The sequence below is a fragment of the Lissotriton helveticus genome, chromosome 1_1 (genome assembly GCF_964261635.1).
Source record: "Lissotriton helveticus chromosome 1_1, aLisHel1.1, whole genome shotgun sequence".
NCBI classification, from domain to species: domain Eukaryota; kingdom Metazoa; phylum Chordata; class Amphibia; order Caudata; family Salamandridae; genus Lissotriton; species Lissotriton helveticus.
This window is the reverse complement of record NC_136057.1, coordinates 278,411,245-278,430,684: the sequence shown is the minus strand read 5'-3', so window position 1 is coordinate 278,430,684 and position 19,440 is coordinate 278,411,245. Positions and strand designations below refer to the sequence as shown.

The following is a 19,440-nucleotide window of genomic DNA, read 5'->3' as shown; positions in this document are numbered from 1 at the left end:
CTGGCTGTGTGTGTACTGTATTTGCATTTGATGCATGATGTTTCAGTTTTGTTTGGGCTGTGTACTTTAGGTGCACGCTACTCTGGCTGTGTGCAGTATTTGCATTTGATGTACGCTGTTTTGGTTTTGTATGGGCTGTGTGTTCTTTAGGTACACGCTGCTCTGGCTGTGTGCACCGTCTTTGCATTTGATGCACTCTGTTTCGGTTTTGTTTGCCTGTGTGTCCTTTACATGCACACTGCTCTGTGTGCACAGTCGTTGCGTTTGATACACGCTGTTTTGGTTTTGTATGGGCTGTGTCTCCTTTACATGCATGCTGCTCTGTGTGTACCATCTTTGCATTTGATGCAAGTGGTTTTGCATGGCTGTGTGTTCTTTACGTACACGCTGCTCGGGCTCTGTGTGTTCCGTCATTGCATTTGATGCACGTTGTTTCAGTATTGTATGGGCTTTGTGTTCTTTAGGTGATATTCACTACTGAATATCAATATCGAAAATTGAATTGTTTACATATACCAGGACTTTTTCAATTCGGCTAATATCGCTTGTGACCCACCTGTGGGTCACAACCCACAGTTTGTAAAATGCTGCTTTTAAGTGCATGATGTGCAGTTTGATGCATGCTTCTTGTGTTGGGTGTGTACTGTCGGTGCTATTGATGCACGCTGCTTCAGTTATACATACGCTGTGTCTTTTCTAGGCAGATTCTACTTTATATGTGTGTTCTTTAGGTGCATGCTACTCTAGTTCATTGTGTACTCTGTTCTATTGATGCACGCTGCTTCAGTTGTGCCTTGGCTATGTGTTATGTGCCTTCAGCTTCATCCCTGTGCGCATTGGTGCTGATGCATACTGCTTCAGTTGTACCTAGTCTGTGTACTTTATGTGCATTTTGCTTCATCGCTGTGCGTTTTGATGCACGCTGCTCTTGTTCAGTGTGTACTCCTTGCTTTTGATGCATACTGCTTCAGTTGTGCCTAGGCTATGTGTACATTATGTGCATTCTGATTCATCCTTGTGTGTTTTTTAGGTGCACGCTGCTCTTGCGGTGTATGTACCGTCTGTGCTTTGGATGCCCACTCCTTAAACCCTGAATCTGTACATGATTCCGGTGCATATTTCTGTAGCTCTGTATGTGCAGTGACTTATTCACGCGTCCTCCCTAAGCTTAGTGTCTTTCGTCTGCTCTTGTGATGCATGCAGCTCGCTGTGCATCTACACTTTGGTTCATGCTGCTTTTGTGATCAGACACCTTGTGCTTCCTAGTTCTACGTGTACTTTCTTAGCACATGGTTTTTCTCTTGCTTTTTATGTGCAGACTGTTTTTAGGTCTCGCCTGAGAGAGCGCTGTCTCTCCTGAGACATTTAGTAAGTGGCTTTTAAAAGTGCCACCAGAGGCTTTTGCTGGCCTACAGCCTGCGTTCAAGAGCTGGTGCAAGTGCACAACTCGCAGAAACATTTCATCAAAGTGGCTGATGGGATCTGTAGGGCAGTAGGCGATTAAGGGAGACCGTTCACGATATTGGCGGGAAGAGATGGGAGGGGTTACCCGTGTACTGAAAAGACAAGAGAAACAGCACGGAAGGATTTGTTAACGAAACGGGTGAGAGGCTAAGACGTTAAGAAGGAGTAAAAGAGGCAAAGTGATTAAAGGTATGGAGAACCTCAGTACAGGGTAATTTTCGGAATGAGAACTGGCATTTAAAGATTGCCCAGGGAAGGAATACAATCAGTGGTGGGATGGTGAACGAGGTGGTTGAAGGTTGTTTCTGTGCACGAGATATCTAGTGTGTTTAGAGGGATAACGTTAGTTTTTAACTACAACACCATATGGCATTGCGTAGCTTTGTAATCTGAATCTGTAAAGATATTAATACATACTAAAGTGAACATTTTATTGTTTTAGTGTACCCCTTAAAAAAGGCTACAGAGAGCCTGAAATGCATTGGGTTAACGACATCCACTAATATTGATGATTTCTGTGTACTACATGTTTTGAAAAAAGGCCTGGATAGGCATATCCGATTCAGAAGAAGCTAAGTGTACAGATACCGCCTCACATGTGGCAGGAGGAAAAATTGTAAAAATTGGATAAATAATGTTGAAGCTAATGGAATAAAGAGAACGGATTACGAACAAACTATGGACTACATTTTGAAAATGATTCACGGAGTATGCTGTGCGTCTGGCTGAAGTGGAATGCTTCTTCTGTTGTTGTTGCAAGTGCACAACTGCCAACTCTGTTTTTATTGCTGTAATCAGGCTCCTCGCTTGCACTACCCCCCTCCGTTTCCCCCCCTCCCTCCTGGTCAGCTTCATTTGTGTCTTCTAGCTATGAATCATGCTCCTCTGCTCGCACTCCCCCTCCCTTCTCCCTCTCCTCTTCATCAGTTTCATTTGTCTTCTATCACTGAATGCTCCTGCTTTCACCAGGCACACACACCATCAGTCAGTGCACGCTTTCACTAGGCACACACACCAGCAGACGTCAGTGCACGCTTCCACTAGGCACTCTTCCACCATGCAAACCCGCCGCCAGTGCACGCTTCCACCAGGCACACACACCAGCAGCCGTCAGTGCACGCTTTCACCAGGCACACACTCTACCAGCCGCCACACACTACCAGCCGTCGGTGCACGCTTCCACCAGGCACACACCACCAGCCGTTGGTGCACGCTTTCACTGGGCACACGCACCACCACCAGCAGCCGTCAGTGCACACTTCCACCAGGCACCGGGCACACACACCACCAGCCGTCAGTTCACACTTTCACCAGGCACAAACACTACCAGCCGTCACACACTACCAGCCGTCGGTGCATGCTTTCACTGGGCACACACACCACCATCCGTCGGTGTACACTTTCACTGGGCACACACACCACCAGCCATCAGTGCATGCTTTCACCAGGCATACACACCACCAGCCGCCCGTGCACGCTTCCACCAGGCACACACACCACCAGCCGTCCTTGCTTTCTTCCACCAGGCACACGCACCAGCCGTCCTTGCATTCTTCCACCAGGCACACGCACCAGCCGTCCGTGCACGCTTCCACCGGGCACACATACCACCAGCAATCAGTGCACGCTTCCACCGGGCACACACACCACCAGCCGTCAGTGCACGCTTCCACCGGGCACACACACCACCAGCCGTCAGTGCATGCTTCCACCGGGCACACACACCACCAGCTGTCAGTGCACGCTTTCACCGGGCACACACACCACCAGCTGTCAGTGCACGCTTTCACCGGGCACACACACACACCACCAGCCGTCAGTGCATGCTTTCACCGGGCACACACACCACCAGCCGTCAGTGCACGCTTTCACCGGGCACACACACCACCAGCCGACAGTGCACGCTTTCACCGGGCACACACACAACCAGCCGTCAGTGCACGATTTCACCGGTCACACACACCCCCAGCCGTCCGTGCACGCTTTCACCGGGCACACACACCACAAGCCGTCAGTGCAGCAGGCAGGCTCCTCTCGGAGTTTCTTGGTAAATATGTGATCGATGCCTAGGAGGGAGTGGGTCGAGTTTCCTTAAACCCTGCTGAGTATGCAGGTGCAATGCATGAACTCCTGTTTGAGTGAGTCATGCTGCCTGGGGCTCACTCACTCCACACTTGTAAATTGCGCCTGCACCAGGCTTTTTCTCATTTGCAAAGTTCGGCGCATGCGCACAGCTAGGCAGCCCCCACACACTGACCGGAATGACTGCTTCCTACAACCAGAATGGAAACCACATTCAGAGCAATGAAAACCAGTTCAATTGATGCAAAGAACTGTTAACAAACACCATGTCCAGCTATTGTAGATCTGGCAACTTAAACAAAACAACAACAAAAAACCAACTAGCATTGGCATAGCCAATAAGTCTCGCTTTTTGGACCCTATCAGTATTTAGTAATGCAGCAGAATATCCTTGGTGCAACAACACCAACTGTTGCATGGCTAAACACTTATAAGGTCCCAAATGCGAGACCTATTGGCTATGCCAATGCTTGTTGTTAATACTGCCCCCTAGCTCTCTATGTAACCTTTGCTTCTCTACATGTTGATTGCAGTGCGCGTCCTCTGTAGGTACCGTCTGAATTTTAGATGCATGCTGGTACTTGGCAAATACTTTTGGTGACCCAGATATTGCCGGACTAGAGGGACACTTTCCAGCTAAGCTTGTGTTTACCTCCCTGTGGTCAGTACTTCCCTTAGTTGGGTTCGGATTTGCAGGCTGCTGTAATTTATTAATGCTTAGCTAGAGTTGGAGAGCAATTAAGAGTGCACGAAGTAGCAAGGGGCAGCTATTCCACCACCTTTCCTTCTCCCCAATCTTTTGGCATTCATGCTTAAATCTGGTAGTTCCCATAGGTTTCCAGACGCGATGTATGTGGTGGCTTCCCCCTCAGCAAGTTTCAGCTGTCCAGTCGAAACTCTTCCTCGCTTCCAGGGCAGGCGGAATGCCCGTGCCTCAGTCACAAGATCCAACAGTCTACCTATATATATATATATATATATTTTAGTCTACTCTACTCTTTTCATAAGTTGAATACAGTTCTTAAGACGAGGGCAACTTGGGTACACAGACAGTTTGTTGAGTTGTTTCTTTTTTGATGAAGACCTTTTGAAAACCCTAAAGACAGTCTCAACAAATCCGAATCGGTGCTGTTAAAGGTTAATACATATTTACAGTTAACGGGGTGGCTGTTAAGGGTCTCGTGTCTCTCTCTTATTTCTTCCAAGTAGAAATTGTAGGATATGTTACATTTTGGGATGGTATGGTTGGCATGGATTTCATCTAGAGGCTGGGATCCCTCTTGAAGCCCTTTGTCCTGCACATGCTCGTGGGAGTCCATGGAGGCTGACAAGAAAATGTGTGATGCACAGCTCTGCCCATCCAAAACGTATTTGGATGCTATGCTGGTTGTGGCTGGTTCAGCGGTGGAAACGTAAATCTGTAAGGGTGGGTGGATTTTTTTTTTTTTTAAAGCTAGTTTGGTTGAACTATGAAGATAATGTGGCATTCGAAGTCTGTATGTCAATGTACATTTATTTTACATTTGTAAATGTATGTTTATTAAATGTGCTCCAAATAGAGCGTCATTATGTTACCTTGATATCCACAGTAATTGCACATAGATGCTCAGATTGTGATATAATATTTGTGCTCTTTCACACATTAATACAACGGCGGGATAATCCCTTGGCCACACTTTTAAACGTCACGTGAAGTGCACTGAAGTAGTAATTCGATGCGTTTTGACTAGTTGTCGCCCTATTGTGCGTCCTGTCTCCGGCTGTAGGTCCCCTCTCAATCCTTAACTTGGCTGTCTCTCTTGTCGGTGTCGGCACACATCCTACTTTGGAGTGCGGTCGCTGCGTGCTGTCCCTGTGCCTCTTGTATGTATACCGTTGTTCGATTTGGGGAGGGGTGTTGTTTCCTTCCCTCGCGCTCCTTTCAGCCCCCGTCTGGACTAGTGGACTGGCGGCCATGTTTCATTGTTCTGTCAGAGCTCGGCTCGCGGGTTTCCCTCCTCGTTTCGCGGGAACGCGCCCGCCTTCGCCGTGCTTTAGTCCCCGAGGCGACTTGGAGTCGGATTCCAGGAAACTATTTACACTCTGTGTTGGCTCTGACGGCTTGCGCTCTTTGTCTTTGCAGGGGGAGCCGTGCTTCCTGCAGCCTCGGCACTTCAGACCGTCATATCAGCGGGACTGAAAGAGCGGCTGAGCCCCACTCCTTGTGTCTCACACCCCCTTCTCTCAGGCGCAGTGGGCACGGCAGGGGCAATGCCTATGCTTTCCTTCTGTCGGGGGCTTTTGTTTATCGCAGCAAAAGAAGCAATTCTCGAATGAGCCGAGGTATATCCAAGCACGGAAGCCTCTGATATGAGCTCGTAAGAGGGCACTGATTGTTTTAATCCGGGATGGTATTTCTAGGTATGCTCGGAGTTGCAATTGCGCCCTCACTGACAGCAGCTGATCTCTCTCTCGCCCCCCCCCCCCCAGTGCGTGTCATTTCCAGTTTTCACGCTCGGGTGACGTTGCTAGGGCAGGGACAGGGCTTTGCTTTTATTGCTGCACGTGTTACAAGACTTCACCGGTCTTTGTTTTGTATAAAGCCACATTCGCCGAATCGTGCGCTTCTCTAAAAGAAAATCAAAATGCAGAAACAAGCACTGTCCCATTTATAGAGGAGTGGATTCGTTCCATCAGAGGTTTCTTTTTAGTTTTTTATTTCTTCATTGCATTGGCAATGTAGCTGTGATGCGCCTCCCTAGTCCAATTTCATAACCAATATTAATAAAGCCAATAAGTCTCGCGGTTGCCAAATGCCATAGAATTTAGAAAACTACTCCACACTACATACAATTAGGTAGAAGTCGCAAAGCCCTCCTTTGTCTGTGATTTCTACATGCTGCTGGTCACTTGAGCTATACACAACTTCAGATCTAAGATCATGTTTAGCAGGACGAAAGGCTGGACCACATATACAGTATATACCAGGAATAATGCCTCTCCTGCTGTTTACTTGACATTCGCATTTATGCAACACAAATTATTCTGTTGTACATAGTGATGACCTCAAATTGTAATGCTTGTACATTTTTTATAATTACAATTAGCTTATCTAACAGCATACCCTGTAGTAGATATGTTTCTAACATAAGGAAACCTAAAAATGTAATCACCCATCACATTCTGAGTGCGCCTTCCTTGGTGATGGGTTTGAGTTTGTATTGACTCCAGCAACTTTCTCGTCCCAGTCCAGACAGAGCTTGGATCGCACAAACAACTTTCCAGTCCCTCTCGACATTCTTTGGTGTTTGTTGCAGGGAATGATGGGGCACAGGATCTGTACATAGACCAGCAGAGCAGTGGGAATGAATTTTCAGAAATGAGGTTGGTTTGGTTGCAAAAAAATGAAATGTGTCCAGTATTGATGAGGGTCACTCTTCCTGCATCGAAGTCCAAAGCTGAAGTGAGACTGTGTTCACACACTACTTTGTGGATACGAAGGGGTGCCAGGGTGATGAAGGGCATGTGTGGTGCCAACTTAAAAGATCATTGAGTGCTTTTCAAGGGATTGAACTTGCCAGGTTGTTTCTGTCGCTGGTGGTTGCCTTGTTTGTATATTCTCAGTGTTAGGACAGTTATGCACTGTCTGGCTGATCTCTAGCTAGTTTCACGGCAGTCCTTTATACCTGACTTGTAGTCTCTTTATGCAGTTCTTCTTGGCAGCAGATACTTGAGAACAGCAGGCCCTCAATTTCACTTTAAGCCTGGTACCTGCGTATGGACATCTATAGCACAAAGCTCGAATCCATAAAGCACTAACCGGTTTTTGCATGTGTTGTCCACTTATAGATGTTCTGCTCTTAATTGAAGCTCCATAGTCTGCTCCCAGATGGGCAACATACCGCTACCAGTCCTTTTTAATTTACAAACATTTGGCCACCAGTCATTGAAATTAAAATGCATTTCTGCATGCTTTCTCCATTTTGCTATATCGGATGCTAGCTTGCATGGGATCTAAAGGTGTTGCTGGGCCTATTTCCCAGACTCCTCCTTTCATTTACATTCCCACTGGCTAGAGAATTTTGTACAGATCTATGGGCGTGCACACGTTATCTGCACATGAGACAGCTGAGGCAGAAAGAGTCCCAGATTCAAAGTACTACAGGACTTTAAAGGGGTGATTAGTCAAATTCTTCTGAGATATAAAAAACCTATTTCCTCACAGGCAACCGGTTCAGTCACTACAGGGCATCCTCACCGTAATAGGTCACAAAGGGGAGGCCTCTCAGGACCAATTTAAGGGCAGCTCTTTTTTGGGTTTCCATTTAACCAATTGCAATCTAGGGCTCTACTAGGAAGCGTTGGGGTTAGTGTACTTCAAGTACTTTAGGTTGGGGGCCACCAAAAATGATATTAAAATTATAGGGTCAGTTTTAAGGATAAATTGAAAAAAATCGGAATGACCACATGGGTTGGCTAGGCCGTTCTCTACCTTTTGCCTCTTCTGGGTGTGACAAACGTTTAGACAGTGTGTTGGGTTCAGTGGATTTCAAACTGTAATAAAATGATATTCTGGCTAGAGACTGCAGCACGTAATAGTTATGAGAAACATTTCACCCTGTTTGTTTTTTTTTTTAGGTGGGCTGTTCAAACTTAGTTAAAATACAAAGAGTGTATTGGGTAGGATTGGTGGTGAGAGGAACCAAAGAGCAGCAATCGCGACCCTCATCGGGGGCCCATTGTGCAATGGTTGCAGAGTGTATTTTTATACTGAATGAATGGAGGGAGAGGAGGATGATGCTGGTGGAGGTAGAGGTCTGTTTTTTGCTGGTGCTATGTTGCCCAGCGGGGTTCCAGAAGCGAACAATCCGGTTGTGATAGCTAGTGGGGTATTGAGCATGGCATGTGAAAGAGTTGAATAGGGGGCTTTGCCAAAAGTGTATGTTTTGGATTTTGGTGATAGCAAGAAAGCTAGTGATTGTAACCTTAGTAGTTCTGATTTGCAATTATTGCTCTGTTATTTTAACATTGGCTTTACACTTGGAGTGTGTTCTACGGTTGGGATGTGCCAAAGCTGAGCAAGTGAATCTAGTCCACGGATGCAGGGCTGATGTAATATTGGTAAGTCGGTTTGGAATCGATCTAGGATGATTGACTAACTGCAAATATTGAAAATTAGGAAAATGTAGTGCACAGAATGTCACGGTTGGAGTTGGGGGCAGCATATTGGGGAAGATGGTTGTGGTAGCAGCAGTGATTGACACTAATCTGTATGTAGAATTCATGGTTGTGACCAAGGTGGAAGATCGGTGTTGACATCCGAATAAGGAGCTTATATTGAGGCCTCTGACTTACGGCACTGAGACCTTACTCCTGTCACTTGGTATAAGACGAGGCATTTGTTGAGGAAAATAGACCATGCACAGTTCTGTAGTCCAGGAAAGCTTGTGTTGACTTGAGGCATTTTGAATGACAGTTTACGTGCATGGATGGGGAGCAAAGGTCGAGTGGCATGATCTCCATTGTTCTTTGGGTGGGGAGGAAAGCGAACAGGAAGAGAGGCGTTGATTGTGGCAGCACTGGGCTGAAAGGATGCTATCCATGCCGGAATCCCCTTGTGCCTTGGAGAAGCGGAGTGTTCCAAATGTATTCAGCAGCTGAGAAAGCAGATCTGTGACGTTGTGCTGCTATAACTTCTTGCATTAAGCTTAGCAGTAGGAATTTTCCGGAGCTTATGGTATTGAATGAACCTTTTAAGGTGGATGGCGCAAAAGAAGGTATTGAAAGATTGTAAGCAGGAGTGATTGGTGCTATTTGGAATTAAATACTAGGCAGTAGGCCTACAGGGAGTACTTTTGCATAAAATGCGCTACACTGTGACTTTACCGATGCCAGACGGCTACTCGTCAGGGTGGTCAATCTTAACAAAATTTGAGAGAGTTCTATTCTTGGTGAGGCCTGGTAGTTTCTTGTGCAGTTTAGAAGCCAATGGAGAAGAACTCCTGCCTCCCATTTATGTGTCTAACATAGGATGCCTGTGGAAGGCCTCTGCATGAGGATCTTCTTCCTTTTGCTCGAGGCCCTGTCCCGATCCTGAAGGAGCTCCTTCCACTTTTGGTCTGTGAAGTTTGATTCGTTTCTCTAACACTGGATGCTGTCTGTTTCCCAGGATTCGTCCCCTGCAGTCTATACCGCGCTTTCACATGCAGGCTAATTGTGCAGTCAAGGAAGGCATAAACTGAAGATCTTTCCATATGGTCTTTTACATAAAGGTGACCAATCTTACTCTTTCTGCAGTTTAAATAGTTCGAATTGGAGTCTTTCCGGCTGTGATTTGACAGCTGGAATTGTTGTGTGGTGCTGTTGGGTAAATTTTTATTAGTGAGTGAACGGTTATTGGTAATGATTGCTAGAGGAAAGGGCAAGGATTTATCTAGAGAGGGGGTCCTTTTGAGGTGAAGGTGAGAAGTAGCAGTTGGGAGAAGATGGTGTAAATATGTTAGCGAGTACACTATAATCAGTGTGCCTCAAGGTTGTATCTGCTACACAAACTTCAGTGTGAAAAGCGCCTGGGAATCCGATTTCTTCAATATGTTTTAGAATATAGGGTGCGATCTGAGCGTTTGTATTATTTCAGCTCCCCATTTGTGCATTCAGATAGAACTAGCAAGTCTTCTATTATATGCCTTTCAGCTATTTGGCCACACAAACCCGCCAACTCACATTACTGATTTGAGGATTAAGATACATTTGCAAGTTCACACGTAGTCCCCACGTGACACAAACATCTCAGTCTAAGACTGTATGCATCCAGAAAGAATGATTGACCGAATGATGCTTACCAACATGTGTGCCTGCTCGACGAAGGCAACTGTTTAAAGGGAATTGGAGACCAAATGAGACCTACTGCATATCTCAAGGCAGCCTTTACCCTTTAGGAAAGAGTAGGACTTCTGAAAGAATTAGGTAAATGGTGACAACAGGGTCGGTATAACCTTGGCTGCAGGATCCGTTGCAGTCTCGCACAAACTTGGCATTAGTGCAAATACATGTACAAAGCCATTTAGCACTATTTTGTGACTTCTGTAATAAGTAAGTGATGTACAGACTGAGGCAAAATGTGTTTGCATAGAAAGGATTTTGCACCTTGGCAAAAATGAGCACTTTGAATGTAGAATTATTGCTGAAGATGCAACACACCCTTTATGCTTGCAGTTAATTTTACACGTGTCACAGACTTTAACAAACATATGGAAAAAGGCTTTCTTTAAAAATGGAGAAACATATTTTGCATTGTTTTTGGCACCTCTCTATTAAAGAAGTGGAGCTAATTTAATTTGTCTCAAACTTAGTAAAGTGTATACATTTTTCTAAATCTTTCCTTTACAAAAAAAAGTGAAATTGGTGTGTCATGCTCGCCTTGTTAACTCCATACAGAGCAAACCTAGTGTAAATGAATTAGGCCTGTAATACACACTGGTCTTGGCAGGGCTCTATCAGTCTTAGTGCTAATGTCTTACTTTTTCACTTAAGATACTTTGTCAGTTCTTGAATAGCCACGCTTTGAGTGTTTTCTATGGATTTAGTGGTTTATTTCCAGTAGGATGACAGAAATAATTGGAAATGTATTTAATATTGTAACTACAATGCAATTACATTGCTATGCCATTCGTTGTATAATAGCGTAAGGAGTTTCCTAATGGTGTGATTATATGGCAGCAGGAAGTGCTAGCACCGGCAGTGTTTATCGTTGAATAAGAAGACAAAACTAGTTTTAATGTTGTGCTAATTTCTTGCCCTTTGTACTACTCTAGTGCTAGTATCAAGGCATTTGTTCTCATTTAGACAGACCTGAAGGACGAATAGCAGAGGTGATACGGTTGTTAAGAAATGATCATCTACTTACATTGGTTGCTTCTTTAAGCACCTTGGTTTATTGAGACATGTTGCTAGGAGTATATTAATATGTGGATTCCAGTGCATCACTGAGATGATTTGGTGGCCCTAGGAGTGTCTTGGAACATGCTGAGACGGAGTGAAATGTTTGAGTATCTTAGTACGTGGGTTGCAAGTTGTCCCTGAGATGATGTGCCGGTGCTAGGAGTGGCTTGGTACACACTTAGTGAGAGGTCTGTGAGTATCTTAGTACGTGCACAGCAGAGCGTCACAGAGATGATGCAACATCCCTAAGAGTGCTCTGGTACACGTTGAGGCGTAGTGTGAGGTCTATCGGGATCTTCGTACGTGGACACCGGAGCGTCATGGAGATGTGACGTCCCTAAGAGTGCTCTGGTACACGCCAAGGCTCCGAGCTTGTGCCATCGTTATAGATAACTGACCGCGGCCATGGACACCTTACAGCCGCACGTATTACACAGTGGACCCCCAGGCCACCTTCTGTGATTCTTAGTACGTCCAACACGGACTATCGGTCTTCCCCGTCTGCCTCCGGAACCACACACTACCCAAATTGGCAACCCGGTCCTGATGAAGATCGTGATTCAATAGGATCGAAACGCTGTCGACCCTTTTACAGTGCGACTCTTGGAGCACCATCAACCTTGGTTCTCTAAGCTAATAATCATCACTCATTGATCGAGGAAGAACCATTGCCTTTGTATATATTGTATTCTTTTCACATTGTCACCTTGTGTCCTAAGCTGTATTCACCCACCTGTCACTCGCGCCTTCACTCTTTGCTTCACTATCACTAGTGCACAAAGCCCCCTTGGGTTGCCACCGCATTTCGTGCCTACAGTGCTGTTTCTGTTTTGTATGAAATTTTCTCAAATATATGATGCTATATGCACCTTCTAAAAACTGAAATTTACAGACTCCCTCCCTTTTTTCCTATGTTCTCATAATGTTTTGTACATATAATTTTAATTGTCCCTCTTACTGAATCCGGTTGAGATATTGTTGTTAAAATACTGGTACACGCCGAGGCGGAGTGTGAGGTCTATGAGAATCTTAGTACGTGGACACCAGAGCGTCACGGAGATGATGTGACGTCCCTAGGAGTGCTTTGGTACTCGCCGAGGCAGAGGGTGAGGTCTATGAGGATCTTAGTACGTGGACACCAGAACGATATGGAGATGTGACGTCCCTAAGAATGCTTTGGTACACGCCGAGGCGGAGTGTGAGGTCTATGAGGATCTTAGTACGTGGACACCAGAACGATATGGAGATGTGACGTCCCTAAGAGTGCTCTGGTACACGCCGAGGCGGAGGGTGAGGTCTATGAGGATCTTCGTACGTGGACACCAGAGCGTCATGGAGATGTGACGTCCCTAGGAGTGCTTTGGTACTCGCAGAGGGTGAGGTCTATGAGGATCTTAGTACGTGGACACCAGAACGATATGGAGATGTGATGTCCCTAAGAATGCTTTGGTACACGCCGAGGCGAAGGGCGAGGTCTATGAGGATCTTCGTACGTGGACACCAGAGCGTCGTGGAGATGTGATGTCCCTAAGAGTGCTCTGGTACACGCCGAGGCGGAGGGTGAGGTCTATGAGGATCTTAGTACGTGGACACCAGAGCGTCATGGAGATGTGACGTCCCTAAGAGTGCTCTGGTACACGCGGAGGGTGAGGTCTATGAGGATCTTAGTACGTGGACACCAGAGCGTCATGGAGATGTGACGTCCCTAAAAGTGCTCTGGTACACGCCGAGGCGGAGGGTGAGGTCTATGAGGATCTTAGTACGTGGACACCAGAGCGTCATGGAGATGTGACGTCCCTAAGAGTGCTCTGGTACACGCCGAGGCGGAGGGTGAGGTCTATGAGGATCTTAGTACGTGGACACCAGAGCGTCATGGAGATGTGACGTCCCTAAGAGTACTCGGGTACACGCCGAGGCGGAGGGTGAGGTCTAGAACAGGGGCGGCTGGTGACATTTGAAAGTGGTGAGGCGTAAACTAATTTGCATATTGCACCGCAGTGAGCAAACGAGCCCGAACCACCTTGCATCCATCCATACATCATTCATGCATCCACCCACCCACCCACCCACCCACCCATCCACCCACCCACCCATCCACCCACCCATCCATCAATTCTGCATCCATCCTGCATCCATCATTCATTCATGCATCCACCCATCCACCCATCTATCCAGCATCCATCATTCATTCATGCATTCACCCATCCATCCATCCTGCATCCATCATCATTCATTCATGCATCCACCCATCCATCCTGCATCCATCCATCATTCATGCATCCACCCATCCATCCATCCACCATCCATCCACCATCCATCCATCATTCATTCATTCATGCATCCATCCATCCATCCATCCATCCATCCACCCATCCATCCATCCACCCATCCATCATCCATCCTGCATCCATTCATGTGTCCACCCATCCATCCTGCATTCATCATTCATTCATGCACCCATCCTGCATTCATCATTCATTCATGCACCCATCCACCCTGCATCCATCATTCATTCATCCACCCATCCACCCACCCATCCATCCATCATTCATTCATGCATGCATGCACCCACCCACCCACCCATTCCTGCATCCATTCATGCATCCACCCTGCATCCATCCTGCATCCATCCATCATTCATCCACCCATCCTGCATCCATCATTCCTTCATGCATCCACCCATCCATTCATCCACCCATCATTCATCCTGCATCCATTCATGTGTCCACCCATCCACCCATCCATCCTGCATCCATCATTCATTCATCCATCATTCATTCATGCACCCATCCATCCTGCATCCATCATTCATTCATGCACCCATCCATCCACCCTGCATCCATCCTGCATCCATCATTCATTCATCCACCCATTCTGCATCCATCATTCATTCATGCATCCACCCATCCATTCATCCACCCATCATTCATCCTGCATCCATTCATGTGTCCACCCATCCACCCATCCACCCATCCTGCATCCATCATTCATTCATGCACCCATCATTCATTCATGCACCCATCCATCCATCCTGCATCCATCATTCATTCATGCACCCATCCATCATTCATTCATCCACCCATCCATCCACCCATCCAGCATCCATCCATCATTCATTCATGCATCCATCCATCCACCCATTCATCCATCATCCATCATCCATCCTGCATCCACCCATCCATCCTGCATCCATCATTCATTCATGCACCCATCCTGCATCCATCATTCATTCATGCACCCATCCATCCTGCATCCATCATTCATTCATCCACCCATCCTGCATCCATCATTCATTCATCCACCCATCCATCCACCCATCCAGCATCCATCATTCATGCATCCATCCATCCATCCACCCACCCATCATCCATCCTGCATCCACCCATCCATCATTCATTCATGCACCCATCCATCCACCCTGCATCCATCCTGCATCCATCATTCATTCATCTACCCATCCACCCATCCTGCATCCATCATTCATTCATGCATCCACCCATCCATTCATCCACCCATCATTCATCCTCCATCCATTCATGCATCCACCCATCCTGCATCCATCATTCATGTATTTTTATGACCATATAACTTGCACACAGCTTGTCAGTGTTTAATACCAGTCTCGAACCTTGTACTCCAGCACCAATGATACATGATTAATATTAATTGTTTTTAAAAACATGTATTTATTCGACACCAATTTCACACCTTAGTCGGAACATTATTTTTATTTGTTTTTTTTTAAATATCTATTTATTTAACACCAAAGTAAGTCATGTATACATTTTTATGGTTCGATAAGACGCTCGAACCTGGTTTCCCAGCACCAAAGTCGGCCGTGCTATCCGTCAGGGGTTATGTAACCGGGCTATGTAGTGACCAGCCAATCCTGCGCCAGGATTGGCTGGGGGGGCACCATGACTCCTCGCCCAGTCGCCCTGTGTAACCCCGGGGGCTGCGGCCCGCCCCCTGGTCCTCTCTCTAAGAGGGAATTCACAAGAAAACGATCTGCGCATGCGCGGGCATGTTTGTGCCCAAAAATACACTTGCGCAGCTGCAGCAGCCTGATCCTTCTCCCCCCCCCCCCCCCCCCCTGCACACTCCGGGAAGGTCGGGTGTCTCCCGGTTTCCCGGCCGGCAGATAGCGCAATTTTTAAAAATAATTGTGTTTGGCTTCTAGTGAGGACGTGGTGGGTCCATTCCATGGGGCTTAGTGGGGCTTCGCCCCTACGCCCCAATGGACGCACCGCGCCTGGTTCAAGTCTCCCAGTAAGGGGTCTGCGGGCAGTTTTGAGCAGAAGTGTCTCCGTGCTGAATTAACCGGTCATTCTGACCGTCCATTGATGAGCACCTGCTGATCCTCGAGTGCAGCCTGCAGGCTGTGACGGGGCGCCGATGCCCGTGTGTCCCCTCAGCTCCTCCTCCCGGTGACAGCCCCCGCACGTGCTGCCGTGCGCGCGCCGTCGCTGACCTAGATTCCTCCCGCCTGTGTCACTGGCATTTGTTGCTCGGAACGAGAATTAGGTCACTTGTGTGCAGTGTGCCCTTGACTCGAGTCATGTGCCTCGCGTTTCTTTCACGATAGGCTCCTTTTACGAGCCTCCTGTTGTAGCGCGGCTTCGAACTGTCGGATCGCATTAGAGTCCGAGCGGGAGCCATGGCCAGCACCCGTTTTTATGAATTCAGTTAGACGTGGAAGGCCTGCCCTTGAACCTGCAGTGAAGATCACTGGTCACAGGTTCATTTGTATCGTGCTTCTTCTCGCCGTGAGGCCTCAATTGTTGTAGAGTTTCCTTCTGGTTATTGGCATGCTCACCACCACTACTGCCAACCGCCCTGCCCATCTCCGGAGTTATCTGATGCGCAGCCTAAAAATTGACCGCACTCTATCAGGAATTTTCTCAATCGCAGCGTGCAATGCTTCGTCGTTGCTGTACGAACCCTCCTTTTAAACTGGAATAAGCCTTGGCAAAGCCAGTAGGTCTGGCGTTGGCTTGCTAGTCTTTTGGGTTTGTCAATGCGTGTTTAATTTGTCACTTTTCCGTTAAACTTTGTTGGAGAAGGTGCTGGGCCCTTGCCTATGTACAAAAAAAATCCTAAAAGATGTTTTGTTTGTATCAAAACGTTTGCATTGTTTAGTAGTTCCTAGCCATTAAGGGGCCTATCTGTTGTGTCCCTGTGCTCCTTGTGAAAGGGCATCCCTCAGTGAAGTTCTCCAGTGGCTGAGGTGGGCTTGACTCATTGCCCCATGCTACTTGTTGGAGTGGGTGGAATTAAAATGGGAATGAACAATGGCTGACCAATGGATGAAGAGGACTTGCTGAAAGCTCCTGTTAGCGTATATGGGCTGAAGTACTCTGTGGCATACATTATAAGGATATTGCAAGCCACCAAGGAGTTCTGTGACCATGTAGAGGAACAAGGCTGAAGGCAGAGTTCCTTTCTAAGTTTATGGAACTCCAATGTGACTTGCAATATCCTTATGTACAGCAGTTGGTACTTTATTTCTTATGCTACATAGTTACAACATCACCTTTCCCACAAACCGCTTAAACCCTTGGTACCTCGCTTTTTCATATGAAAGAGAGCCTGTTTGTAAACATGCAGATTAGCGATAGAATTTCTATTACAAAATTGAATACATCCAAAAAGCTTTTAGATATTTGTTGCAAAAAGATATTTAAATTGGTCTAAGATATTTTTTTATTTATTTAAAGGTGCAATAGCATGTAAAGTGTAGAAACATGTAGAGAAATTCTAACTTTACTAGAATTGTTAGAAGTGCAAAAAATGAACATGTTACCATAATATCTCCTTTCTGCTTGTTACAGTACTTCTACAAAAAATTAGAAAAAAGCAAATCAACATTTTGTTCTTTAAACAGCTGTTTTAATTGTGCTCCTTTACCTGAGCTGCCATCTCTGGCAGCAATTTTACTGTAATAAGTTATTACCATTTGGTGGCTCCATCAAGTCTTTGTAATAGGGATTGGGTGCGTCTAAAGTCGCTGATTTGTAAATACATTGAAGACTGGTTTTATGCAGGGTTGAGGAATCCCACATTGTCTTTATAATTGTAGTAACATCCAAAGGTCTTTGGTAACACCAGATGTACGAATGAGTTGAAGTTAAGGCTGGAAGATTGGAAAAATGACATTACATTTTGTGCAGTTTCTAATGTTAAAAATGACAGAAAAATCTGCTCCTGTGGTTATGAAGCTAGGAAACTGTGATCCTCATTTAAAGAGTTGCGTGTACATATGACATGAGACAATATTGTTGTACATCACTTTGTGGAAACTTGGATGTGTCTTTTTAATTTATATCACAATGCGTTAACCATTGATAAACCAGCCACCTCTCCTGTCACTCTTTGAATTTATAATAGTCTTTGACCCTGTACTGTGCTCTGCTGCCTTTTGGCTAGGTTTACACTGCATACATACCACATATATATATAATTAGCAATGTATGTCATATGCTGCAGAGTTCTTGTGAATGTGGTATGGTTCTGCTATGAGACATTTTAACAAAAATGTAATATGAATTATATTTAGCATTATCAAGCTCAACTGAAGTGTAGCAAGTTCTTTGGACTCACTTTGGAGCATCTGGCCATCACATCAGAACCCTAGGTTTCCCACTGGAGCTACCCTTGAAGTGTGTACATTTTTTGGACTTGTGACCTCTGTTTTTACTATAGGCAGTATGGCTATTACTGTCCATACAACATTCCTATGCTGTCTCTGGTCCGTGTATGGTTGGCGTATCCAGGCCTGGAAGGCCAGATCCGTGGCATATTTTCAAGCTAGATTATGTTGAGAAGTTCCACTTAGTTGAATTTTGTGTAATTTGTGTTCATGGGTGGCTACCTTGCAAATCCAGTCTGCATCCTCCTCAGAAGATTCCTGGTGTATGTGTACAAACAAAACTTGTGGTTGAGGAGTGCCATTGCTGAAGAGTCCAGTAGGCTTCTGTTATCCCAGTGCTAGCTGAAAATGGCGTCAGTAGCTGGCAATTGACAGGAGACATGACCCTGCTAGGGACAATGCTTGAAAAGAGCCCTTGTTGCTCTTGTGCGCTAGTTTCTTACGGTCAAAAGTCTGTTTAGTCTACACTAGCTATTGAATATGTGGCAGATTAGGCCCAGGGGTTAGCATCAGGGCCCTATTACTCTGCTTTGGCTAGTAACTACCCAAGATCTCTTTCTTGGGTTAGTATTATTTAAATGACCCCATAACTTTCATGCATTTCGTGACCTCACTTAAAGACTTAAATATATCCCAGTATAAAATTCCTGGTGTGTACACTGTCCTATCTGCACTGTCCAGTCTCTGAGCAGTAGTTCTGCTTTCGACTCCCAGTTATTGCACCTTGCTGCCTGTTTGCCTCTCATGACCTTATGTTAGTATTGGTAACAGATGACTCGCGTCCTCCACCGCCCCCCTTCGTCCCAACTTCTGTTACTTGCGAGTCTCCACTTGAAATGCCGTTTTTTGAATGTCACTAAAAGACCACTTTTCAAAAGCCATTGAACTGGAAACTCGGTTCTAACAGCGTGAGAGGCAGCAATATCTAGCGGCACCTGAGCAGTGAGGACGTCAATCACACGTCTTGCAGCAACCCATGTTGGTCCCCTGCAGATGCCATTGTGCACGACCCCCTGGGTCGTGTTTCTTATAGTGCGGGAGTATCTTGCTAGCCGCTCACTTCCTATTTATGCCACACATTCCTTCTTTCTTAAGAGATCCCCACCTTCTTTCTTAAGAGATCCCCACCCCCTCCTTAAGTTAAACACGTCTCTCAGCTGAGTCAGTGAGGGTGCGCGTGGCCAGTCAGACAGTTGCACGTGTGCCGTGAGTCTGATGTGCTTGTGCGAAGGGTTAGTTTGTCTGTCTCTGTGTGTCTTTGTGTCTGTGGGGTGTGTGTCGTGTGCCAGGTAAGTCCCGGGCGGTAGGTAGCATTGGTCTGTGCA

At 46.2% G+C, this 19,440-nt stretch overlaps 1 protein-coding gene across 1 annotated transcript in view; it reads left to right on the top strand.

Annotated features, from left to right (window-relative positions):
• Window positions 1-19,440, top strand: part of KDM7A (lysine demethylase 7A) — a 351,499-nt gene that overhangs the window by 97,745 nt on the left and 234,314 nt on the right. The gene's annotated exons all lie outside the window — the stretch shown is intronic.